The 27296-nt window shown below is 42.7% G+C and overlaps 1 protein-coding gene and 1 long non-coding RNA gene across 3 annotated transcripts in view; both read left to right on the forward strand.

Annotated features, from left to right (window-relative positions):
- The window catches only part of LOC118001074, a 10935-nt gene extending 440 nt beyond the window's left edge, over positions 1-10495 (forward strand). Inside the window, exons 2-3 of the long non-coding RNA XR_004676614.1 lie at positions 661-734; positions 9304-10495. This is a non-coding gene — a long non-coding RNA (uncharacterized LOC118001074). The remainder of the gene's footprint in view (positions 1-660; positions 735-9303) is intronic.
- The window catches only part of AKAP12 (A-kinase anchoring protein 12), a 93631-nt gene that overhangs the window by 12774 nt on the left and 53561 nt on the right, over positions 1-27296 (forward strand). The window lies entirely within an intron of this gene.

Consider the following 27296-nt stretch of genomic DNA (forward strand, 5'->3'; position numbering starts at 1 on the left):
TTTCTTTCTTTCTTTCTTTCTTTCTTTCTTTCTTTCTTTCTTTCTTTTTCTTTTTCTTTCTTTCTTTCTTTTCTTTCTTTCTTTCTTTCTTTCTTTCTTTCTTTCTTTCTTTCTTTCTTTTCTTTCTTTCAGATTTTATTTATTTGTAAGGGAGAGAGAAGGAGAGGGAGAAGCAGGCTCCCCACTGAGCAGGGAGCCCGATGTGGGACTCAGTCCCAAGATCCTGGGATCATGACCTGAGCCGAAGGCAGACGCTTAACCGACTGAGCCACCCAGGTGCCCCGAACTGGGGGTCTTTCTTGGCTGCCAGTGATAAGCACTGCAGGGGACCAGCTGAGTTTCCCGTAACTACATGTGACCACAGTGCCCACAGTTTGCTGTGGACTTAAGCTCGTAGAACCTGTATTTTGCCCTGAATTGTAGCTGAGTATTGGACAAGAGTCACAAACATGACAGGTCCTGAAGGCAAGAGAGAGAGTGCGTACTCCAACACCAGGGAAGGTGACCTAGAGGATGCTACGGAGAGTATCCCCCGAAAATTCATATGCTGAAACTCTAATACCAAATGTGATGGTATTAGGAGATGGGGCCTTTGGGAGGTGATGGGTTAGCTACCTTCTAAGAAGAGACAGACAGCTTGCTCTCTTCCTACCATGTAAGAAGACAGCCCTCTGCAAAGGTGGAAGAGAGCTCGGCCTGCACCTTTCATTGTGGACTCCCCAGCCTCCAGAACTGTGAGAAATACATGTTTGTTGTCTAAGCTGTGCTAATTTGTCATAGCCCAAACTAAGGTAGAGGAAATGGCATGTCTGGTGAATTGTTGAAAAATGGAGGTGCTTGAGAGGAGGCAAGAGAATGGAAAAATAGTGAAATAATAATAAAAATTTAAAAGTGATAAAACAAGGCATGAGGGAGCCTTGTCATATGGGGGGAAATACCAAGAGAAAAATGGTCTAGGAAAAGCTGGGCGACCCATTCTTTCTTAACTGCAGGACTTTGCAGAATCTTTAATATGTGGCATCTTTAGCCAAATGCAGTTGACAAATGCTGGGCTGGAGAGGTGAGCGGAGCTGGAAGAGTGGTTGAGGAGTCTGGAGAGGTAGCTTGTGGCTCTGCGGTGGAGAATGTTGAATTCAAGGTGTGACTCCTGCATTCTGCATGTATTGTGATTGGCAATGTGAAGCCAATAATTAATTGGGATCCAAATCTACATCTGTTAGCATGTAGGCGGGGACTGAAAATAACTTTGTTCCTAATCTGAGACTGAGAGAATAATTCTAAAGTACTAGGGAAATACGTTCTTTTTTGGTGGGGGCACGGGAAGGATGGGTTTTCATTTCATTCATATAAAAATGATTGTATTTTTTATATGTAATTTTTAAGTTAACCACATGTAGAGAGATTCCTCCTCTGGTTAAAATGGAAAAATATGGACTATGTCCCAGCTTTTAAATATACGTTATTTGGGAAATGCCTCAGATTATCCTGAGATGAAATAGTTCAAGTTTTCATATCCTTATTTAATGACGTCTAGATTTGCTAATATATTTTGGTGGGGGAGGGCAGAGAAGTAGAAAGTTGAGGCAACAATAAGGATCATTAAAATTTGGGGGGTTGAGGACAGTTTGGATTAATTTCATTGTTAGATAAGCCAGATAATTGCATCAGATTGAGATTATATTCAGTTTCTCGTGAGTCTAATAACTGTTTATAGACTCAATATTTATAGCACTTAATTGCATGTAGAGCTAAACATCCTAGCTAGCACAAGCCACGTTATGCCTTCATACTTCCCTTTAACCATATTTTCTGGAGTCAACGACAATTGGGCTACTGTGGAGTTAAATGCTGTCAATTATTGTGTTCCTCAAACACTTTCCAGCTCCTGTAATGAATACTGGCGGTATTGTAACTGTATGTGAACTTGAACGAAGATCAGGGGAAGGTCAAAATAGAGCCTTCTTGAATGGAATTGCAAATTCTTCCTCTGGCAAATAAGAGTAAAGAGAAATGTCACCCATTTGTTGCTTTTTATGGTCATGAAGAAGGAAAAATCCTCAGAGCTTATGATTCCTTTGCTATGAGCTGATCAGCTGGCTTATTTGGGCTTTGGATGAGAAGTTGAGAAAGATACTGATTTATTTTTTTCTTGAGTCTGATTAAAGCAAAATAAAGCAAATAACTGTATTTGGGGTTGTAACTAAGCTAAATTTTAAAGAAAGTTGCTTCTTTTAAAACCTAAAAGTCAGTGTAGACTTGTTTTAGGCCATAATAAGCAGGAGCAATTTAACCAAGGCATAAGGCACTGATTCTTGCTTCTTAATGTTTGATATTACTGTGTTTATTTTTATTTTTATTTATTTATTTAGAGCGAGAGAATACATGAGGGGGCGGGGTAGAGGGAGAGGGCAAGAGGATCCCAAGCAGGCTCCACACCCAGCATGGAGCCTAATGTGGGGCTTGATCTCATGACCCTGAGATCATGGCATGACCTGAGCCGAAGTGAAGAGGGAGAGCTTAACCGACTGAGCCACCCAGGCACGCCCTACTGTGTCTGTTATTTTAAGTTCATGTATACATAGTGTATTGATTGAATATGCCCCTTTCCTGACCCTTTTCTTTAGTGTAACTTTTGTGCTTATTCTCCCACTAAGCCTTAACAATGTCAGTGGAAGAAATGGGCCTGGACGTGACAGTTTAGTGCGCTCTCCCCACATCTGAGGTCTCCTGACATACTTGTACACGGTGTTTCTGCGTTGACTTCAAGGTTGAAACCTGTATAGAGAATGAAGTAAAGCTATGCATAAACTGTAAGAGTCAAGTACATACAGAAATATAAAAAAGTTCCTCCTCTCAATGACTGTCAACTCTCGAATCTTGGTTGTTTTGAGTATCCATTAGGCAGCAGGCGGTTTTTGGGGGCACTTCTACATACTTTTCTTGTTTTACCAATAGCTCATAGCTTCAGTGTGGTAAATGGTATCATCCCCATTTAAAAAATGAGCCCACAAAGTGAAAATTTAACTAGGAAGTGGAGCTTTTGGTTCACTAGCTCTTGAGTTCAGCACTAGAGGTCCCCCTGTGGTGTGCTCAGCTCCCAGTTTTGGGGCTGGTGGGTAGAGACCACTGCAACGTGAAGTGGGTCTTGGCTATCATGCCAAAGAGATGTCCTTATTATTTTTTGATATCTCTTATTATTAACTTCTGGGATACCAGACAGCTCCTATGTTACCAAAGCTCTCTGTTTTTCTAGGTATTTTAGCATATATGCCTATATCTGTAAATGGCAAACGATTCATTTTTATTAGACAACCTCTTCTTTCTTTTTTTTTTTTTTTTAAAGATTTTGTTTATTTGACAGAAAGAGAGACAGCCAGAGCAGGAACACAAACGGGGGGAGTGGGAGAGGGAGAAGCAGACTTCCTGGCAAGCAGGGAGCCCGATGTGGAGCTTGATCCCAGGACCCTGGGATCATGACCTGAGCTGAAGGCAGACGCTTAACGACTGAGCCACCCAGGTGCCCCGCCAACCTTTTATTTCTACTGACCTCACTCTTCCTACCCCATCATGGCCTGGAAATAGCTGATGCCAGGCTGTATGAGCAATTTGGGTTTGGAGGCAAGTCATATACAACCTTAAATAAGAATCGATACCACTTGTTTTTCTTTTTAATTTGGGTGTACCTGAATGCCAGGCCCATGTAATCACCCTCTTTTCCCTTCCTGTTTTGCTCTGCCCTCCTGACATCCCAGTTCATCATCCAACCTACTGTACCCCGTTGAACTCCATTCCACGTTAAGCACATTTCTTCCCTTAGGACCATCCCCCAGCTGACTTGCCCTCTGTGATCAAGGCATTGTCTTTAGGAGTTTGTCTTCTCCCAGGGTTTTAACACTAAATTATGTCCCGGTTTCAGTTTCACGTACACATCTGTGTATTATTAGACAAATTGACCTTAAGAGTAGCATTCCTTCTGTCCCTTTTGCCCACCTCTTCCCATAAAGGGGGAGTCTCTTGGTATCTTCACCGTCTTGGAGAATGGTATCCCTGTCTTACTCTTGTTCTTCCTGTCATTTATCCATGTCCAGGCTGCCGTGAAGTTCTTTTGGTTCTATTTCTGCTTCCTTGGATCTTTTCTTTATTCCCCAGTTTCAATTATCCTATGCAATATATGCAGCATTCATGTAAACTAGTCTTCCTACTGGTCTGCAGCTCCCACCGCTCAGGTTAGTGAGTGGGTAGGAATAACCACTGTGTTCTGCAAAGGCAAACAAAGTTGAAATAAGGTTGATGGAAAATCATTCCTAAAAGTTGAAAAAAATCCACTAGTCGTCCTGCCTGTAGCCGTTTTTCTCTGTATACAATTGCTTTATAGATGGAGACGGTTATAAAGTGGACATACCCTGGACCCCTGTAATTGGAAAGGCCCTCTGCTTGCAGGTGTATAAAGCCCTCCAGACTTTTCTTTGCTTCCAGCCACACACCTATGATTCCCTCATTCCTCATTCCCAAGTTGTGTCTTGAGCATTGAGAGAGAAGACAAAAACCAGTGGTTTATTAAATGTTTTCTTTTGATCTTCTATACATTTTTCTTCCTTTCAGTCCATGAATGTGGTAATAAGGGGACGTTCCTTTCATTGCATATTGAATTTTAAGTGCTTTCCTGTGTAGTACGGTAGCATGTCTACATGACTCAAGTTAATTTTCCGCCACCTTGGGCATCCTAAATGCAGACTATGGAATCTTGATCACATTTGTATGGAAACACAATTGTAGTTTGGGCTATAAATTTATTTCATTATTGGGCTGGCGTTTATTTTGGGAATTCTGTTTGAAGCAGAAATAGGGCCAGTTGACTTAAAGGTTCAAACATTTGATTTATTGGTATTTTAGTTTTCAACAAATCGTGTCTGGTATGAATTAATGAAAGTTTAGAAAGTCTTTGTTTTCCTTTTCCCCACCTCCAGGAAGAAAATCCCTTAAAGCCTCTATGATTTTTATTACAAACAGCAGGCTTAGGATGGGAGGGACCTTAGTGAAGCCATTGTGTATCAGGTCTGTTTCACAGGTGGGTACTGTCTCACAGGGCAGGCTCAGTCCCTCTTTCTAAAGCTGAAGAGACATTCCACAGTGAATGCCTGCCAAGTCTAAGGTTTTGACAAGTTTTCTGGGTCTCGGTTTCCTTATGCGTCAGAGTTGAAACCCATTTTCTTTGCCTGCAAACCAAAGACAGTTTACTACCCAAAGTTCTCAGCCTTTAGATTTATTTCTTATATGAAAAAAGTGTTGATTTGACTTCCAAAGTCCTTTCTTCTCTTAAACTTAAAAATTCTGACTCAACGCTGATGCTCTGAGAGTCTGGTAATCTAAAGGCTGAAGTACCACTTCCTAAACTAGTAGCTTTGGACTTTTTCTAACTCAGAACTCGTATGGCTAGAGCCTTGCGAACTGGTCTTTGAGGCATCCATTCAAAAAAATACTAAATTCCTTCTGTTGGTATATTTTCAGTCATTGCTACTCCCCAGGCTCTCCTGAGATCTGGTGTTCACTGGCTTGGCTTCCATTACATCTGTGTGCTGTTGAATTCTGAAACTGTCCATCTCCATCTGGGACACCTCTGTTCCATTGTCTTTTGTCTCTTCAGGCTGAGCCCACCCACCTCAAATCTCTACCTACTGTTCTCTTCCCTGTTGATGGCAGTTTCCAGGTTGGGGTAGGCGGAGAAGAGACTTCTGTGAGGAAAGCTAGTGGGATGTAGAAGGGATGGAATGAAAGAGAGGAAAGGGAGGGAGAACATCCTTACACCAAGACAGAAAGCAGGAGCAGGACGTGGTCCTTTTGAATCACGGGCTGACAGGTCCTCCTTGAGGACCAGAGGCAAATCCTGTTAGCTCGGAAATGTTGTATGTTTCAAGCAGTTTATTAGCTTTGCTTGGTAAGAGAATAGGATCTGTATTTAATGCAAAATCATAGATGGTCATTCATTTGTCAGTAAATTCTATATCAAGATAGTATATACAAGTGCATGCTAAAGATATATTTTTATTTTTTATTTTTTCATTTTTTAAGATTTTATTTATTTATTTGACAGAGAGAGAGACAGCGAGAGAGGGAACACAAGCAGGGGGAGTGGGAGAGAGAAAAGCAGGCTTCCCACTGAGCAGGGAGCCCGACACGGGGCTCGATCCCAGGACCCTGGGATCATGACCTGAGCTGAAGGCAGCTGCTTAACGACTGAGCCCACCCAGGCACCCCTAAAGGTATATGTTTAGATACTATAAATGTGTATGTAATATTTCTGGTTAGAAAATGAATTTAGCGGGGGTGTCTGGCTAGCTCAGTCAGTTAAGCAGCAATCTCTTGATTTCGGCTCAGGTCATGATCTGGGGGTCATTAGATCAGGCTCCTTGCTCAGCGGAGAATCTGCTTGGGATTCTCTGTCTCCCTCTCCCTCTGTCTCCCCTCCCCCCCAAACACTTGTTCTCTCTCTCTCTCAAATACATCTTTCAAAAAAAATGAATTTAGCTTAAAAAATCTCATTTACAGAAAATGACATACTGAAGCTTAAATCTGGGAAATAGAATTTGTCTAAAACTTAGGTCTTAGGGACAAAATTTGTGGATGTAAATTAAAGGATTCTTCTTGCAAAAGCTTTAATTAAGATAAAAATTCACACAAAATGCAGCTCACCCATTTAAAGTATGCAGTTCAGTGGCTTTCAGTAATTACAAAAATCTTAATTGAAAAATTATCATTGAACAACTGGAGGCAGGTGATACTTGTTAACTGATCTGCTATAGGTGCTCGTGTCTGCTTAAATCTTTTCCTTCATTCGAATCCAGCTGGCCCCTTCTAAATTTTTTGAAAAATTAAAATTCTAAGAAGGGAACTCCTACTGCTATTTGACCTTTAGTCTCTGTAGGGGTTTCCATTAAATCACTTAGCTAGATTAACTTCCACCCAGTAGATTTAAAATACAACAGAGGAAAATGAACTTGAAAAATATAGCTGAAGAAAATAAACTTGAATATATTAAGGAGAAAGGATAATACTGCTTATTAAAAATCAAACAGGGGGCGCCTGAGTGGCTCAGTCGTTGGGCGTCTGCCTTCGGCTCGGGTCATGATCCCGGGGTCCTGGGATCGAGCCCCGCATCGGGCTCCCTGCTCGGCAGGAAGCCTGCTTCTCCCTCTCCCACTCCCCCTGCTTGTGTTCCCTCTCTCGCTGTGTCTCTCTCTGTCAAATAAATAAAAATCTTAAAAATAAATAAATAAAATTAAAAAAAATAAAAATCAAACAGTACATACAAAGGTATATAAAAACCAAATCTTTTTCCTTACCCTTCCATCCCCCCATCATTCTCCCTCATCAGAAAGAACTACAGTTAACAGTGGTTATAATATCCTTCTTGGGCTAGGATGGATTACTCAGCAGATATGAAAAAAAAATTAGTGATCACTAGGAGTCAGGTTGGGTTCACCGAAAATAAACCCAATAACCAAATTTATTTAATTTTTTGTTTTGTTCTTCCTTCCTTTCTTGGTCTTTTGTTGTTGTTCAGGTTCCCATACTATAGAATTTTTGAGAATGAACCGATAGTGTTTCTGGATTTCCCAGAGATTTGACAAAATTGAATGATTCAGCAACTCTCCTTAAATGTAGGCCGGTGGTCAAATGTACAGTTGAATAAACATAATGGACGGGTCATCCTAGTAAGAGGTGCCGGCTACAGAACTCTCCTCGGCCTTGCCAGAGTTAGTTTATCAACTTGCATAAGAAGTGAAGGCAGGGCGCCTGGGTGGCTCAGTTGGTTAAGCGACTGCCTTTGGCTCAGGTCATGATCCTGGAGTCCCTGGATCGAGTCCCGCATCGGGCTCCCTGCTCGGCAGGGAGTCTGCTTCTCCCTCTGACCCTCCTCCCTCTCGTACTCTCTGTCTCTCATTCTCTCTCTCTCAAATAAATAAAATCTTAAAAAAAAAAAAATTCACTCATAGGAGATATCACATTGCTAAAGTTCACATTTTGCTGTAGAAGTCCTTTGAATGAATCATTAACAGGTTTTTTTTTATCAGAATACACATTTTATATTGATTTAGTAATTTGAACATTAAAATTTTTTTATACTATCCCTGGAAAAAGTAAGATTTTATAGAATTATTTTCCTGCCATCTGTCTCAACAGGACCACCTACATACCCTTTTTTACCTGCCAAGTTGTACATTTATATTTTCTACTCTAGTGTGGGATTGCAGAAAGGCTGTTTTCAACCATTAGGATACCTCACTGACTTGGAAAACTCTTAATTATCTAGACATCTAGACTGGTTTTGTTTAATTGGTTAGCATTCATCTTTGCAGGAAGAAAATAGCTAGTAAATAATAAAAATTAGATCGAACATAATTATTAATAGATGATACTACTGACCATGAACAAGTTGATCAGACGAAATTTTGTGTATAAACAGAATTATGGTAGTCTTGAGTCTAAACAGACCGTGAAATACAATTGGCAGAGTTAAACAATACATTTTGTATTTTATTCCCTTCCAGGTTCCCCGAGACCTTTTAAATCTTGAACAAAATGTAAATGTAGCAAAGCTAAAACCGTAAAAGCTGATTTTCATGGCTTCGTGTTCTGGTGGGAGTCATTTTTGCCAAGGCTCGTTAAGGAGAGCCAGGAAAGAGGTGAAAACGTACACATCTTCCTGCAAGGGTTTGCTTCATGTTTGCAAGTGATTAAGACATTTTTATAGGTGCCAATACATTCGATTGCGTGTTTCTGTTTTAGCTCAGGGCTTTAGTGGAATGGAGAAGGATGGCTAATGACACCGAGTTAGCTTTGTCAGCAGTCCTGGCGGGGGGAAGGGATACGGTTCACACCCAGCTCTGCAGTCAGTGCAGCGCATTTCCCCGTGGACGGAGCCTCCCCGAGCCTCACACAAAGGGAAGCCAGCAGGACTGGGAGTGGCTGGAGGAGCACAATACACCTGCAGAGCCAGGATTGGGAGCAACTTAGTACTTATTTATCATTTATTTTTACCTTTTTCCCCCTAGGAAGTCACTGATTGTGTTTTATCACAGTCACATGCCTTTAGGAAAGAGAGAATGCATTGATTTCTCTGTCCCTTTTTATTGATGTATCTGTTTAAAAGGAGAGTACGAGGAAACCTGTCCTTTAAAAGACTATCCTTTATGGATTGATGTGGAAGGATTGGCTTTTTCTTAGTACTTTTCAGGTGGAATTCTTCGGTGTTTACATACACAGTTGTAGCCATTTAAAACAGATCTTGTCCACGTCATTTAGTTAACAAGAAAACCTAAAAACAAGTACAACAACTTACAAAATCTTGAAGATACAGAAGAAAATGAATCCGTCCTTTCCTAGGGGTAATTACTTCTGCAGCTGTTTAAAGGTGGGTTCTGTGCTCTGGGGCTCCAGACTTCCATCAGAGCAGATGGAGATGTTGAACAAATGTCTGGGCATGGTTATTAACCGATGGGGCTGCGATAAATGTTTGACAGTTATAAATGTCATGGAGACTGGAATGCTTTACTAAGCAATATGTGTGCTCTTAATTAAAAAAAAAAAAAGCCTGGATTTTATCTTTTTGGGGTGGAATATTCCTATGGTAACCACACCCATAGAGATAAAACTCACTTTCTGGATCTTCTCTTTAAGAGTTTTTAAAATGCAGAATGGATGGAACAAGGTCTCTGGCATATTGTCTCTAAAGGTCTAGATGTTACCAAGGGAGAACTTTTTTTTTTTAGATTTTATTTATTTATTTGACAGAGAGAGACACAGCGAGAGAGGGAACACAAGCAGGGGGAGTGGGAGAGGGAGAAGCAGGCCTCCCGCGGAGCAGGGAGCCCGATTCGGGGCTCGATCCCAGGACCCGGAATCATGACCTGAGCCGAAGGCAGACGCCTAATGACTGAGCCACCCAGGCGCCCCGCCAAGGGAGAACTTTATAGAACTGAGATAATATGCAACAATACCTGTTCAATTCCCTTAACTCAAAATTTGATACTTAGATAATAGTTGCTCAAGAGATATTTATTGAATGAATTTCACACTTAGTTCTTAAAATGAGAAGGCTTAAAACTGCGAATAGACTATTCCTCCTATTGAACCATTTTCTTTGGTTTACTATATTTTAGCAGGGCTATAAATCCTCATCTTTTTTAGCTTTTCCCTTCTGTTCTTTTTGAACAAACATAAAAGACATTTTAAATGCTAATAAGAATATACATAGGAACAGATTTTAGGAGTAATGTGTGGGTTTTGTAAGAATTTATTCTCCAACTGTATTGGTTTGCCAGATAGTGGTGCGTCTCCTAATATTAAAAAAAGCTTTCATCACTGAGCTACATAACATGGTAAGCCTTTTCTCTTCAGATCTTTAGGGAATAGCTAATAGGTGCTTGTGCATCGGGCTCCCCGCTCAGCAGGGAGTCTGCTTCTCCCTCTGACGCTCCCCCCTCTCATGTGCTCTCTCTCTCTCAGTCTCTCTCTCTCAAATAAATAAATAAAATCTTTAAAAAAAATCTACAATAATGGAAATGTATCATGTCCAATAATCAAAAATGTCATAAATTAACCTCATACTAATTCCTATGTTGAAGATAATCATTGGGTCTATGATGTATGAATGTGGATAGACTCACAAGGAAGGAGAATCCAAGTGCTGTTTATCGTTATTAAAGATGCACCATCAATCCGGTTGGATTTTGCTTTTGGAAGGGTCCATTCTTTGAATACAGATGTGCTGGAGATCTCTTTCTCTCTGCAATATTATTGATGCTGGAGTCATGAAATGATAATGTCTAGTTCATGACTTAGCTTAGGACAATGAGTTTAGAAGTGTTTTTCTATCAAAACCTCATGCTTCTTTTCGAAAACCCTCCAGTAAGTTTTTAAATATAGTGGATTTGAAAAGAACAACAGACCTTGAGTGTCGTAACAGTCTGTACTACTTTAACGGCCTAGAGTGCCCACACCCAGAACCTTATTCCAACTCTTGGGAAGATTCTTGTTATTCTAATGTCTTAAAAGATTGTGTTCCCTGGGTGGCTCAGTTGGTTAAGCATCCGACTCTTGTTTTTAGCTCAAGTCATGCTCTCATAGGTCGTGGGATTGAGCCCCACGTGAGGCTCCGTGCGCTGGGCCAGGAGTTTGAAGATTCTCTCCCTCTGCCCCTCACTACACACTCTGTCACTCCCTCTCTAAAGTGAGTAAAATAAATCTTAAAAAGATTGTATTCCCTAGTATTATCTTACTAACATGTTTTCTTTCCTTTTCTTTCTTTCTTTCTTTCGTTCTTTCGTTCTTTCTTTCTTTCGTTCTTTCTTTCTTTCTTTCTTTCTTTCTTTCTTTCTTTCTTTCTTTCTTTCTTTCTTTCGTTCTTTCTAGTAGAGGTAGAGAAAGAGACGGGAACAGTGGCCTGGAAGCTGGGATTTTTTTTTTTAGGGTGGTTTGTATTCTGAACAAGGTCTGTGACCTTTGACTAGTTACATTCCTTCAGATCTTGGTTCTCAGTAGTGTAGTGGAGGAACTATTCTAGATCTTTTTTTTTTTTTTAAGATTTTATTTATTTATTTGAGACAGAGAGAATGAGAGGGAGGAGGGTCAGAGGGAGAAGCAGACTCCCCGCCGAGCAGGGAGCCTGATGTGGGACTCGATCCCGGGTCTCCAGGATCATGACCTGAGCCGAAGGCAGTCGCTCAACCAACTGAGCCACCCAGGTGCCCCAGAACTATTCTAGATCTTGAAGAGGAACCTTTCACGCTCTGATGTCTCATGATTTTACTGTCTTCTTTTTAAAAAATATTATAATATTAGATACTTTATGAAATATTCAGAACATCCCCCTCCCAATTTTGCCATATGAATTTTAAATTTATATATATTTATGTCAATGCATGTTATTTATAATTTATTGAATTTATAAGCATATGAATTTTTATTGGGTTAGAGTTAGCTTAACACACTCCTATTTTGCTTTCATATATAGAATTCCTTATGTTTTCATGTCATTTACATGTATGACAGTTTACTAAGCCATTCTTTTTAGTTGCCAGTGAACACACTGACAGCCTATTTCCATTCTGTAGGGAGTGGCTTTGTTTCTGGGCCCTCCTCCTGTTATTTCTATAAGGTGAGCTTCCAGGCTTCATGACAGAATAGGGAAGAGCTTGTGCTTTGTAGTCAAGGCAGGAATTTGAATCCCCAGTACATAAGAGGCTTAACTTGTAAGTCTTCGAATTGGCTAGAAGGCTGTTAAGGGCATGCTTTTATACGTTACGCTAATTTCGATGCCGCTGGGAACGGGTAAGTGTTGAGATTTCACTGCCACATCACTGATATTGTAGGTTTACTTGGATGGGCGAAGGATGGTATCTTAAGTTTGCTCTTTGCGTTCCTTCAGTTTGTTAGAGCAGATGATGTATTTCTGTTTGTTGATTTATTGGTTTAATTTCATGTTATGAATGGCATTTATTGCCCACTTTATCTATTAAGGTCTTACTGCTTTAAAACTCATAGTTTCTATTTTTGCATTTGCAGGCAGTCCCTCAGCTGTCTGCATTTTCCAATTTTTTTTTTTTTTTTCTTGCCGACAGTGTCTTCGCTTGGGTTTCGGGCAAAGGTCCCAGTCCCGACATAAACCTGTTGTGTCCTGATGATAACACAGAATCTTGGGTTTGGGTGGGTAAAGCATTCTACATGAGGTTGGGACCCAGTTTCTTGTGGCTGCTTTCTTTTGTCCACACACGCTGTTTATTCAGCAAACATGTAGGGCTTAGTCTGTTGCAGGGCTTGTTTCAGACACTTCACAAATACCAACTTGTGTAATCCTCTCAACAACCTCATGGGGGGACACCGAGGCACGCTCTGAACGCTGAGGTGGCTTGCCTCAGGTCACACAGCTTCAGTAAGCGGAGCCCTGGGTTGACATCTTGGAGATCAGGCTTCAGAGATGCCCGGGTTTACCTCCCTGGGGTTACTCTGACGGAGTAGGCTGTGTTTTTCCCTTTAGGGCGTGGACCGGTCATAACCCGGATTTGGCTCTCCTATAAGCTCACCCCTAACATTTGCAGGGCCCAGGGCAAGAAGATAAATGAGGATCCGCATACCACATGTCAAAATATTATAAATCTATTAAGCTAATAAGCTGTTAGATGAGATGTTGTATTTCCTTTCCTGACAATTAAACCTTCATAATGACCAAGAAGGCCAAATCTGAGCCTTAGACCTTCTAGGCCAGAAGGTGGTGATGCAGGGAGCGTCCGCTTCCAACCTGTCTTCTCACTCCTGGCTGACCCTACACCTTGAGGGGCCTCCAGCACATGCATGTGATTGTCCAGCTTTGTGCCTGCCCGCCCCCCCCCGCCCCAACCTCCATCATAACAAATGCCCGTTGGCTGGCTTCTAGGCCCTGGGGACACAGTGAGCTTGGGTCCCGGGGCAGGTGAGACATTGATTTCAGGTAGATTTCTCCTCTTGGTTCCTGTAGGGAGGAGAGGGCCTGCAGAGGGCCAGAATGGGACTCTCTAAAGGAGGCTTTCTTCGGCCTGAGTCTAATGGTGTTACTGCTCATAGGGATTCCTTGAAGCAATTGCCTTTCCCCTCTTGTGTGTAGACTTGATCCAATCCGTGCTGTCTTCCTCCACTTTATGTTATTACTCTCGATGTTCAGGCTAGTCAAACGTGAATTCAATAATTTACTTAAGTGTGTATTATGGGTAAGGTGCTGGATCCCCAACCTCATGAGTTGATAGAGTTTTCTTATTGGCTTAGCCGTCGCTAGCTTCCCACAGCATAGCCTGCATTCATGTTGCATAAAAGTGCAGATGTGACTGGCAAAATTGAGGATTTCTTCCTGATTAGCCCAAGACTGATCCTTTAGGAAGGAGAGTAATGGGAGCAAATGGAAAGTGGAGGCTATTCTATAAGGAGGGCTTCGTCTGCTGCTACAGATGGTGAGGAGTTAGGGTTTAGGAAGTAAGGGAGACACATGGCAGATGGAAAACTCGAGAAGGTAACCAGGGGGTCAGCTCTCAGGACACTGCAGGCTGCAGTAAATCAGACGTGCAGTGTTAACGCCTGAGCTAGAGCAGAAATCAGTGGATGCAGACAGCACTGAAAACCTGAAAAATGATGGGACTTGATGGCGCATCAGTGTGGGGATGAACAAGGGGCAGAAAAGCCCAAGATGATCCCCAAGTGTCTAGGTTCTTGCACGTAGGATGTTCTTCCTTTCCTGGGAGGGAGTAGTATCGAGAAAAGATGGCCCAATTGTTGGGACCAAATGGAAGGAAAGGGCAAGAAAAGCAGTGATTTGTTCTTTGTAATGTTAATAGCTGAAATTAATTGGATGCTTACTACGTGTCAGGTGCTTTCTTAAGCATTTAACATATACAAACATGTAAAACCTCTTTCTATCAATGGCCAAAACAGGCATCGAGAGATTAAGGAACCCCACAGAACTGGGGAGGTGGGAGAGAATGAGAATAAAGACAAAGCCCAGGTTTAGAAACCATGAACAGGATGAGTTTTCTCTGAACTCAAACTCTTACTTACAATCAAGCCTCCAATTTGGCAGTTCATTTTCCAGTGTCAGGTCCTGTGGGCTTCACTCAAATCTATGACAGATTAGGTGTTGCTGTCCCCAGGGTCTCCTCCTCCTCCCTGCCTCCATTCTTGGCTTCTTTCATTTCATTGTCCACTTTGCAGCCAGACTGATAGTTTGGGCGGTTTTTAAGTTTGCTTATGTCCACTGACATCCAGTAAAGCATGACAAATCTCAAGTGTATAGCTTTGACAGATCCTTAGAAAATGAACATGTGTTGGGGCACCTGGGTGGCTCAGTCGTTAAGCGTCTGCCTTCGGCTCAGGTCATGATCCCGGGGTCCTGGGATCCAGCCCCGCATCGGGCTCCCTGCTCAGCAGGGAGCCTGCTTCTCCCTCTCCCACTCCCCCTGCTTGTCTCTCTCTGTCAAATAAATGAATAAAATCTTTAAAACAAAAAAAAAGAGAAGAAAATGAACGTGTGTAAAGAGCTCCCAGGTCAGTTTGTAGAACATTCCCAGCGCCCTAGAAACCTCCCTTGTGGCTTCTTCCAGTGATTACTCTTTGCTCTAGAAGAATTCTATCCCCTTCAAAATTCATATGTTGAAGCCCTAACCTCCAATGTGACTGTATTTGAAGATAGGCCCTATAAGGGGGTAATCAAGGTCAAATGCAGTCATAGAGCGGGACCTGATTGAGCAGATCTGTATCCTTATAAGAAGAGACACCAGAGAATGCTCCTACTCATTGCATGTGGGTGTCTTTCTCTTTCTATCCTTCCTTTGCCATGTGAATGCACAGTAAGAAGGTGGCCATTTACAAGCTAAGAAGCAGGCTCTCATCAGAAATCAATTGACTTGCACCTTGATATTGGACTCCCCAGCACCCAGGCTGGGGTATTTTGTTATAGCAGCTCAAGCTGACTAATACAGAGACTTTGGAAACTGAACTTAGAAGGTCAATAAGGAGAACAGAATGCAAGAAAGCTGTATGAGTGTGTAGTGGTCTAGGTTTCCAGATTCCATGAACTTACTTTTTTTTTTTTAAAGATTTATTTATTTATTTGAGAGAGCGAGAATGAGAGAGAGAGAGTACATGAGAGGGGGGAGGGTTAGAGGGAGAAGCAGGCTCCTTGCTGAGCAGGGAGCCCTATGCAGGACTCGATCCAGGGACTCCAGGATCATGACCTGAGCCGAAGGCAGTCGCTTAACCAACTGAGCCACCCAGGCGCCCCTCCATGAACTTACTTTAAGAATAGTGGGAAGAGTGGGAGCCTGGGTGGCTCAGTCAGTTAAGTGTCTGACCCTTGATTTTGGCTCAGGCCATGGTCTCAGGGTCGTGGGATCAAGCCCCATGTGGGGCTCCACACTCAACGTGGAGTCTGTTTAAGATTCTCTGCCTCTCCCTCTGCCCCATTCCCCTCCATGTGCTCTCTCTCTTTCTCAAATTTTTTTAAAGAGTCTTTAAAAAAATAGTGTGAAGAATGTCATTTATGAAGCAACAGAGTGGGGAGTGTATTGGGGTCAAGTAAGACTAATTCTAATTCCATCATACGAACTTAACCATTAAAGCAGAATGTTGTCCCCATCTCCCCATAGGCAGTCACTGGGGACAGTTTTATAAGACATTCGCTAATTTGTTTCTCAGCCATTATTATATGATTGGATACCAAGTAATATTTTCCTGTCTCGGCAGTAATTCACTTTATTGAGTTTGCCATTGAACTATTTTTTCCTTGCCAGAAGGTGATTGCACGTATTAGAACTGCATTTCATTTTCTGTGTATCTTTTTCAAACTACTGATTACCAGAGAGCTTCTAATCCTCAATGGAGAGTTTATGGAAAAGAGGAAAAGGATGCTTGGGGCACCTGGGTGGCTCAGTCATTCGAAGCATCTGCCTTCGGCTGAGGTCTTGATCCCAGGGTCCTGCTTCTCCCTCTCCTGCTCCTCCTGCTTGTGCTTGTGTTCCCTCTCTCACTGTGTCTGTCTCTGTCAAATAAATAAAATCTTTTTTAAAAAGAAAAAGAGGGAAAGGATGCTTTTTAGAAGAATAAAACACACACTTGAGACAAATGAATATTAAAACAATGGAAGTTCTTTTTTTCGCAGTAACTCGTCTGGTAATCTACTCTGGTTTAGAAAAATCTGTTTTATACCAAAATGGGGGGGGTAGATTAAAGTTAGATAAAATTGGAAAATAACACCTTTCAAAGGACCCTAAACTCTGTGTGCTTAGACAAGACATTTGAACTAGAGAATGTGTGTAATGATGGAAAGAAGGCATTTACAATAACCTAAGCTCTATCTTGCATAGATGCCTTTGTTACTTTGGAGAAAATGACGTTTGAAATCTACTTTGCATCCTCATAATACTTTTCAGTGTTGTGATACCTTTGGAATGATGTCGTTTTAATGTAGTTCTTTCGGGGTGCTTGTGTGGCTCACTTGGTTAAATGTCTGACTCTTGGTTTCGGCTCAGGTTATGATCTCAGGGTCCTGATTTTGAGCCCCGCACCGGGCTCCATGTTCAGTGTGAGTCAGAGATTCTCTGCCTCACCCTCTCCGTCTGCCCCTCCCCCTGCTCGTGTGCGCATTCTCTCAAATAAATAAAATCAAATATATTTATTTGAGAGAGTGCGCACACGAGCAGGGGGAGCAGCAGACGGAGAGGAAGAAGCAGGCTCCCCGCTGAGCAGTGAACCTGCCATGGGGCTCGATCCCAGGACCCTGGGATCATGACCTGAGCCAAAGGCAGATGCTTAATGACTGAGCCACCCAGGCACCCCTCAAATAAATAAAATCTTATAGTTCTTTCACTCTGGTGTATATCGCAAAAATAAAATTATGTCTTATTATCTTTAAAAAATCTTTTCCTCTGGAAATCATTTACTTTGCTTATGAGGTTTTTGACATGTGGGTAAGGAATTGGCCATCTCTTTCTTATTTTTTATATTTAAAAGATTTTATTTATTTATTTAAGAGAGAGAGAATGAGAGAGCACAAGCAGGGGGAGCTTCAGAGGCAGAGGGAGACGCAGGAAATCTGCTGAGCGGGGAGCCCGACGCAGGTCTCGATCCCAAGATCCCGGGATCATGAACTGAGCCAAAAGCAGACACTTAATTGAGCCACCCAGGCGCCCTGGACATCTCTGTTTAGATGCTAGTTATTTATCGAAGCATTTGTGGACAAAACAAGCTAGTCTACTCTGTCTGTCCAGGTGTCAAAGCCGATCATTTACTTGTCCTGACTGAGATTAGAAGGTTAGAGCTCAGAGTTCTGGGTTTATATTTAATAGAATAAAACAAACAAGAACCAGAGCTGTCAGTGTGGGCCTGACCAAGATCCCCTAGTCGTTGGCCTGGTGGAGCCAGCTGAGATGGGTGCAGATTTATTAAAGAATCACGAGCACGCTGTGTAAGCTGACTTTTCAAACAATAGGTGCTAACATTAATTAAGTGCTATTGTAAAGTTGGTAGTTAGAATTCACGATTGCCAAGATCTGAAATATTTAATGCATATCTTTGTTGGATTTGGGATAATTCTGTCTTGTGTCTCACTGCCCCTCACCCTAATCACACCCATTCAGAAGTAACAATGTCTGCATTTGACAGTGATTTCCTCCCAAATGAATGCTTCGGCCTCCTAAATCAGGAAGACTCCTCGCGTGTGTTTTATGTGGGGGATGAGCACTGCTCTGTGTTCCCCTGTAAAGCTAAAAATCAAGGTATTAAGAGCATTACTACATGTTCTCCATGATCGCTGGCAGCTCTAAAAGCTATTTTGACAGGTTTAACTTATGATTTATAAAGTAGGTTAATGGATTCCCTTTTTACTGGAAAATGCACTTGTATATGATCACTTATATTCAAGTAATAATTAACTACCAGCGATGAGTGCAGATGAAGAGATGCAAGCTAATACTCTCCACCCCTGCTAAGGAGATGGTGATACAGATTTGTCTCTCTGCAAATTCACTGCTTAGCCAGACTGAGTGTAGTTAGGTAATGCGTTTTAGAGTGCTTGCTTATATATTAGTGAATATTCTGACCACTCTGTATGTATCAGAAACAGAAGTATGAGGGAATAAATTGGGTAGCAAAATCAAGCAAGCAAGCAAACAAACAACAGAAACGTGTAGTTGGTGTGCTTTTCATAGGGCTTTGCCAGTGATAAAGCTTTTCACTGTGTCTACTTTGTAGAAACACCTTCCAGTAGAGTTAGGTAGATCCTGAGAAGAAAGTCGGTGTATGTGCAGTGTAACTTATTTTTAAGAACTTTGAGAAATTTTTAAAAACCAGGAAAATAAGCAGGAGGGGTGCCTGGGTGGCTCATGATCTCAGGGTCGTGAGATCGAGCCCTGCATGGGGCTCTGTGCACAGCAGGGAGTCTGCTTGAGATTCTCTCTCTCCCCCTTTCTCTCTCCTTCTGCTCCTCCCCCCACTTACACACACGTTCTCTATTTTTCTCTCTCTAAAATAAATCTTCATAGGAAAGAAAAGGTTGCAGAGCTGCCATATTTCTATCTAGGTGTTGTCTTTGTTAGAATGTCTTTATTGGCGCCTGGGTGGCTCAGTCGTTAAGCGTCTGCCTTCGGCTCAGGTCATGATCCCGGGGTGCTGGGATCGAGCCCCGCATCGGGCTCCCTGCTCTGCGGGAAGCCTGCTTCTCCCTCTCCCACTCCCCCTGCTTGTGTTCCCTCTCTCACTGTGTCTGTCTCTGTCAAATAAATAAATAAAATCTTTAAAAAAAAAAAAAAGAATGTCTTTATTAATGCAGTCTAAGCCAGTTGAGATTTACCTAGAGAAAATAAGCATGATGGCTCTTGAGTACAGATACTGTGGGGGCTTGATTTTGTAATGGAAGGGCAGAGGGGCGTCCCAGATGTCGCTTCCTTCCAGGTTTTATTAATAGGCTTGTCTCAGCTCATGCAGAACAAAGACCGAGAGATGCTTAACTTGCAGAGACGTGTGTTGTGTCACCTGGATTGTGACTCTATTCCTTGGATAACAACGATGACTAGTGTGTTTAGGGCTTGAGGCAGTTTTGTTTTTGTTTTAATATCTTTTCCTTCGTCCAGAAGGCAGGGCTTGGGAAGAGGCATCTGAACAAGATTACTTGGATGCTTACTGTTGACAGAAGAAACACATCAACCAATATAAACCTGTGCTTAGAATAGTCACTATTTCTTTATGGAAAAAAAATATATTTTAGTGTCTTTGCATGCTTATGGGACCTAGAATCATGGTGTTCCTTCTCCGTGAGTCCCGATAGCTTGATCAAGGCCATTTGGGTGACAGGATTACTGGGCAGTGTCTGGGAGGCCGAGATGCTGTCTGTGCTGAGCCCCCGGTAAGGGAGCTGGGTGACAGATCCTTCCAGCATGCCATGGCTGTGCCAGCTGGACACCATGATGAGCCAAGTGTCGGGCTGGCTGGCCGGCTGGACATGAAAAGCAGTGCCTGCTGTCCTCTCTTCTCTTGCACCCGCCCCCCCCACCTCACCTCTACCCCGCCTCCACTCTTTTTTTTTTTTAATTTTATTTATTTATTTGACAGAGAGAGACACAGCGAGAGAGGGAACACAAGCAGGGGGAGTGGGAGAGGGAGAAGCAGGCCTCCCGCAGAGCAGGAAGCCCGATGCGGGGCTCAATCCCAGGACCCTGGGATCATGACCTGAGCCGAAGGCAGACGCTTAACGACCGAGCCACCCAGGCGCCCCCCGCCTCCACTCTTAAATCCATAGCAGAGGAAAAGTTCAAGCCAAGCTGATTGATCCCTGGCGCTAAGGTCTCAACAGGCAGTGAGGCCGCCTCACTGTCTTTATGAAATGCCACTTTCCCTTTCCGCTTCCCTCCCCACCTTCATCAGTTTCTTGTTTTGACCTCCCCCCCCACCTCCCTAAACTTACCTGCAGGGAAACCGAGTCCCTGTGCCTGTAAACTTACGTCCCACAAACTCACCTGCATTCTGATGTGTTTTCCCTTTGAGGGCTGTTTTCTAGTTGCGACAAATGACCGAACCCAGTGTCCCTGTTCACCAACGGTCAGTCTGCTGTGGTCAGTATCCTGACTCTGGGACCGTGGCTGCCCTTGGGAATCACCTGAGCAGTTTTGGAAACTTCGAATACCTGGGTACCATTCCCCCAGATGCTGATTTCATTGGGGTGGGGTGTCATCCCCAATTTGTAGGCTCAGGATGAGAAATGTGCCCAGATGTCTCACGGCTGATAAAGGAGGCTCGGCTGGGATGCCCATGCCCTTCCATTTACTGCATCACGCCATCCTGCTGGGTGCTAGAGCATTTTTACCAGTTAAGGGAATGGTCTTGCCATCACCTGCCTTTTCTGAATCTGTGGGCCGAGGCTGTCTTTGTTTGACTGCGAGCAGACTTTCCTGTTAAACACCGGCTGTGATCAAGGACCAGCAGGACTGCGTTCACATCACTTGTATTTTGGTCTGCAGCCAGCCGGCTGAACTCCGGGGAGTACAGAGCAAAGCCCACACGTCAGAGAAACCCATTTCATTTATCATTTTAATTCTGCTATTAACCATCCCCCAACCCTAGGTGGATTCTCCAAAATGGCGTCTTCAAGTCCATTATCAGAGCTAGATGTTTAATAACTTTATGAAAAAATCCATGCCACGCTGTATAGGAAACTTCTTTAGCTTTTTTTTTTTTTTTTTTTTTCCCCATCGAAGGAGGCATTTCTGGACAGCCCTCGGGATGGCTTAACATAGTTCTCACCGGCCCGCTCGTGTGCTTCCTTGCTGAGTTCCTTTGCCTTCCATCCTAAAAGCTCCGGGCCAGAGAGGCTCTGGCAGTGGGACCCCCTGCCTGGCAGGCTTCAGAAAGCAGCGGATGTGAGGCAGACATTTAATCAATTGAAAAGCAGTTGAAAATTCAGCCTGGGAAGCTATAGATGCGCTCCGTGGCAAACACAGCACAGCACTCCCTGGAATAGCAGTGTGTTGCTTTTTTTTAAAGATTTTATTTATTTGACAGAGAGAGACACAGCGAGAGAGGGAACACAAGCAGGGGGAGTGGGAGAGGGAGGAGCAGGCTTCCCGCTAAGCAGGGAGCCCGATGGGGGGCTCGATCCCAGAACCCCAGGATCATGACCTGAGCCAAAGGCAGATGCTTAACAACTGAGCCACCCAGGCGCCCCAGTGTGTTGCTTTTCTAGTCTCTGTCAGGATCTTTTTCGGTGATTACATGCTAAAAATAATTTGGAGTTGAACACTGTGGGATAGCGTTGTCGGTTCTTTGGTAAATCACGTTATCTTAGATGGGCCATCTTTAGAAATTAAGTTCATTCAACAGGCAATTTTGTGTGTTCATTTTCTTTCAATCAAAGGGAGCACAGACTTAGAACTGAAGTAGCAACAGTGATCAATAAATTCGCTCCACCTGGATTTTAGTCAGCGGTTATTTTATTTTATTTATTTATTTTTATTTTTTTTTAAAGATTTTATTTATTTATTTGAAAGAGAGAATGAGAGACAGAGACCATGAGAGGGAGGAGGGTCAGAGGGAGAAGCAGACTCCCCACTGAGCAGGGAGCCCGATGCAGGACTCGATCCCGGGACTCCAGGATCATGACCTGAGCCGAAGGCAGTCGCTTAACCGACTGAGCCACCCAGGCGCCCTAGTCAGCGGTTATTTTAAACAATATAGTTCAAAGGCAGTACAGCCACCAGATTTGCATACTGATAACGTATGTTACTTAACTTTGACCTCAGTTATGCCTCTAATTAAATATTACTTAGGTTGGGCAAAGCTTGCAGTAAACTTACTCTCATTTCCATACGCTGGGGTGGAACCTGCAAGAGGTGGTAATTTGTGCTGCCTTGGGCTGCTTAGAACAAGCAATTAAACAATTTCATCAGGATGGGAGAAGAGCTTCTTGTAAGACACCCTCGTGTGTCTCCCACTTTTCCATCTCTGCCTTCCCTCCTACGTATATATAGGTGATGGGGTGCTACCACTAGACGCTCACTCAGTCCCAGATGTGTATTTTATTTTGGATTTTGGAGTTGATTGTGCAAAGTTTGGTGCTGCAAATTTTTCATAACTTACTCCCTCTCTGAAGTTACTGATGCTCATGTCATAGGGATACATCTTTGATTAGAAATAATATTAGCACCTAAAGGTGTTTTGAAGCTTAAAATCTAAACTTTACTGGAGATAATGCTGGTTTTCTCCTTTGTCAAAACTGTTGATCCGGGCGCCTGGGTGGCTCAATTGGTTAAGCGACTGCCTTCGGCTCAGGTCGTGATCCTGGAGTCCCGGGATCAAGTCCCGCATCGGGCTCCCTGCTCGGCGGGGAGTCTGCTTCTCCCTCTGACCCTCTTCCCTCTTGTGCTGTCTCTCATTCTCTCTCTCTCAAATAAATAAATAAAATCTTTAAAAAAAACAAAACAAAAAAAACTGTTGATCTGTCAGGCTAAGAAACGAGTTAGCCTTTCTTTTTCTTTTTCTTTTTCTTTTTTAAAGATTTTATTTATTTATTTGACAGACAGCGAGAGAGGGAACACAAGCAGAGGGAGTGGGAGAGGGAGAAGCAGGCTTCCCGCCGGGCAGGGAGCCCGATGCGGGGCTGGATCCCAGGACCCTGGGACCATGACCTGAGCCGAAGGCAGACGCTTAACGACTGAGCCACCCAGGCGCCCAGCTAGTTAGCCTTTCTAAGGCATGCAGTGGATTTCAGAATTTTTTTGTATTATTGAATTCCTAAGCAAGGATGTGATAGAATATTTTGCTACCTAAGAACAGATCCCTTTGAGAGGATCTTAACCAGAGTAATGACTTGAATGTGACATGGTGTGTAGGATGAGGTGGGAATTGGGATCTTGACTTCTGCATCTACCACAAACCAAACGAGTATGAACTCTGGTACAGGGACTCAAAAGGAACAAGGCATGAAAATAGAAATGTTTCAGAACACTTTGTTTTAAAGATTTTATTTATTTTTTGACAGACAGCGAGAGAGGGAACACAAGCAGGGGGAATGGGAGAGGGAAAAGCAGGCTTCCCGCCAAGCAGAGAGCCCGACGTGGGGCTCCATCCCAGGACCCTGGGATCATGACCTGAGCCGAAGGCAGACGCTTAACCGACTGAGCCACCCAGGCGCCCCCAATCTTGTGCTTTTAAGCTACTCATGTTCATTGTTCTCTTCATAGTAATACTTTGATTATTTTGCCTTTGGGATCTGCAGGGGCCTATGACGTCCATATGGCAAGCGTTTGATTTACCTTGTATATCTTGCAGGTGCAACAACTCAGAGGGGGGAAAATAACCTCTTAGACATTCATAATATATGTCATTACACTAGAAAATAATGCTTTAGAGAACCATATCCTGAGGTGTCTAACTTGGCCAGATCTGGAGAGTCCACAGTCAAATAAGTAACCAATAGATGTTAAGTACCTACTACAGTTAAACATGCAAGTTCAGCATTGCTTGGAAGCTTAACAAGAAAGTAATTAACCTGAAAGTGGTTAATTCAAAACTTTGAATTGTTGGGTTGCTTAGTTTGTTTCCCCAAGTGGACACACTGGTTCAACCATGGTTCACTTGAGTATCTGTATCAGGAAGGTTGTAACAGTGGTCCGACATAAGTAGGATCATTTTTTCTTGGTTAAAGGGAAGTCGGGGTGGGGGGCTGGTGGGGAAGAACACAGTTAAAGTTGAACCCTTAAGAGTTGCGTTCTGATTCTACGAGGCTGAGTTGTGGTTCTTAGCCAGGGGTGTTAGGACCACCACCTAGACGAGGCACATTTTGGGGTGGAGAACACCCGGAATGCCTCATGTCCTGCATTTCCAGGGTGTAGTTTGCACAGAGATCCTCTCAAAGGGATCTGTTCTTAGGTAGCAAAGGCTGGTGGTGTCTAGGATTCACATGTTTCTTTTTGTTGTTTTATGGAGCATCTCTCTGTCCTCAGTACGATACAGACCTAAATGTGGCGGGAACGCCAAACCTTGCCAGGTAGGCCTTTCATGTACTGGAGTTCTGGTAGACCCTCTTCACACAGTGAATTGCTGTGGTTGGTAGGTGGTACTTTTTATTTCCCTCATCTCAAGCAGACATCTTATAAATTCCCTTTGTCTGAAATCAGCATGGTGGATCTCCCACCTCACCAGATTTAGAGCTCTGTTTTCTTTCACATACTTTCCCAGAGAACTGAAGATCTTTAATATTTTTTAAAACAACTGTAACTTTTTAAAGTACGGGAATATCTGGCTGAAAAAACATATTGCATTTACCCTGGTGTCTTTAGTTACAAGGGCTGTTAATAGATGGGACTCAAGGGTTCAGTGGGCAAGTCCGTTTTAGAAAATGCTACAGTTGGGGGCACTTGGCTGGCTTAGTCGGTAGAGCATGTGACTCTTGATCTAAGGGTTGTGAGTTTGAGCCCCACACTGGGTGTAGAGATTACTTAAAAATAAAATCTTAAAATGTTAAAATGATTTCCCCCTTAGAGATTCAGAGCGCACACTGAGGACTGCACTAGATCAGAGTTTTCCCAGATGATTTGAGCCCAGAATACTACTGAGGTAATGCCTGGCACACTGCTATTGATAGACCTAGAGTATTAATATTCTTGGATACCAGTTTGAAAAATGCTGATCATTGAGATTTAGAGGCCTAGTTTGTACTTAACATTACGAATAGAGTTCACCTGTAGTGGCCAGGGCCTTGGGATTTACATAAAAATATGAGATATATTATTTTCTATTTTTAACTTCTTGATTACTAGCATTCAGTTGAATTAAATTAATTTTGCATGCTAAAAGCATTAACTAGTGATTTTCATGGGTCTCTCTTCACTTTCATTCTTTCTCTCTCTCTTTTTTTAAGATTTTATTTATTGGGGCACCTGGGTGGCTCAGTCGTTAAGCGAACGAAAGTTGGGGCACCTGGGTGTCAAATATTTGACAGAGAGAGAGACAGCGAGAACAGGAATGACAAGCGGGGGGAGTAGAAGAGGGAGAAGCAGGCTTCCCACCGAGCAAGGAGCCCAATGCGGGGCTCGATCCCAGTACTCCGGGATCATGACCTGAGCTGAAGGCAGATGCTTAACGACTGAGCCACCCAGGTGCCCCAACTTTCATTCTTATGTCAAGGGGTGACTCTGGGCTATTCCTCCTGAAACTACATTAAGGATTTTAATGAATTTTCCTGAAAATTACAAGAAATAGGGAAATCATAAAGGTGAATACTGCTTAAAAAAAAAAAAAAGAGGGAAATCAGAGATTTGTAGACAGTGGCCAGAGACTCTATTGGTATTAAATACCCTTCACTAAGGGGCATTTAAGGACCCGCAAGCTCATGTGCTGTGCAGATCATATTCCAGAAACATTACTTAGATAGTCAGCATTGAACTTTCAAAAGCATGGTTAGTCAGAGTGTGTGTTTTCTTTATTTGGGGCTGGAGGGAAGAGAGCCACATTGACTCTAGATGACGGTGATGAGACGCCCACCCCCTTTTCTGGGTCTTCAGATGAACTCAGTCTTGTTTAATGTCAATAACCAGTAAGGAGATATTTTTTGTTGGTTGGTTGGTTTTGTTTTGCTGAATAGATGAGTGGGAAGACATAGCATGAAATTAAAAGCAAGCAGAGGTTTTATTTAAAGATCAGATACTTCGGGGCATCAGTATTTTAAGAGATGAAATTGCTGCCTTATAGGAGGGCCTCTTGAGGAGGAAAATCGGGATCAGAAAGAGATCTCCAAACGTCGTTTCTCAGAGATAAGGACATCTTATTAATTATTATTATTTTGAGAAAGAGAGAAAGCTTGCATGCAAGTGGGATGGGAGGGGTGAGGAGCAGAGGGAGGGAGAGAGAGATTCTCAGGCAGACCCTTCGCTGAGCGGGGAGCCCCTGATGTCATAAACCTGCGATCACGACCTGAGCTGAAATCAAAAGTCAGCGCTTAACCAACTGAGTCACCCAAACGCCCTGAAAACATCTTATTTTTAGAGGTCACTAGAATCACTCCTGTCCTAGGGATATAGTCTTCTCAATTTCATGTGGTTTGAAGAGCTTTTGGTGTAACGTTTTGACAGTATCTCTGAAACTTGAGAAGCAGGTCATTTTCTCTCTTTAAAAAGCCTTCCAAGTTTAAAGGGCTCCTTTTTTTGGTGGATTACCTTGCATCCTTTTTAAATTCATGGAATATAGAATAGTATAATAAACACCCATGTACCTATCAGCCAGTTTCAGCTGTGATCAACATTTTACTAATCTTATTTTGACAAATACATATATAGTTTTTAAAAAGATTTTATTTATTAGAGAGTATGAGCAGGGGGAGGGGCAGTGGAAGAGGGAGAAGCAGACTCCCTGCTGAGCAGGGAGCCCACCACTGGGCTCGACCCCAGGACCCCTGAGATCATGACCTGAGCTAATGGCGGATGCTTAACTGACTGAGCCACCCAGGCGCCCCAATCTTATTTTGTCAAATTTTAATTTTTATATTCTATTTGCTTATCTTAAAACAAATACAAGATACGTTGTCTGCAGATCAGTCATTATACACCTAATGGTGGAAGGCTTTATAAAATAACATGACCACATTATTATTGTTAGACATTACAGAATTGACAACTTTTTGGAATCTTAAGAAAACCTTTAAAAATTATTTTACAACTCCTGTTTTCATAAGTTTTATTTCTGCATCTCAGAGATGGACTGCCCTTGGGGTGGAATGGTTTCATATGGAGACA

This window comes from Mirounga leonina, unplaced genomic scaffold (assembly GCF_011800145.1).
Source record: "Mirounga leonina isolate KUSES-001 unplaced genomic scaffold, KU_Mleo_1.0 Mir_53, whole genome shotgun sequence".
NCBI classification, from domain to species: Eukaryota; Metazoa; Chordata; class Mammalia; order Carnivora; family Phocidae; genus Mirounga; species Mirounga leonina.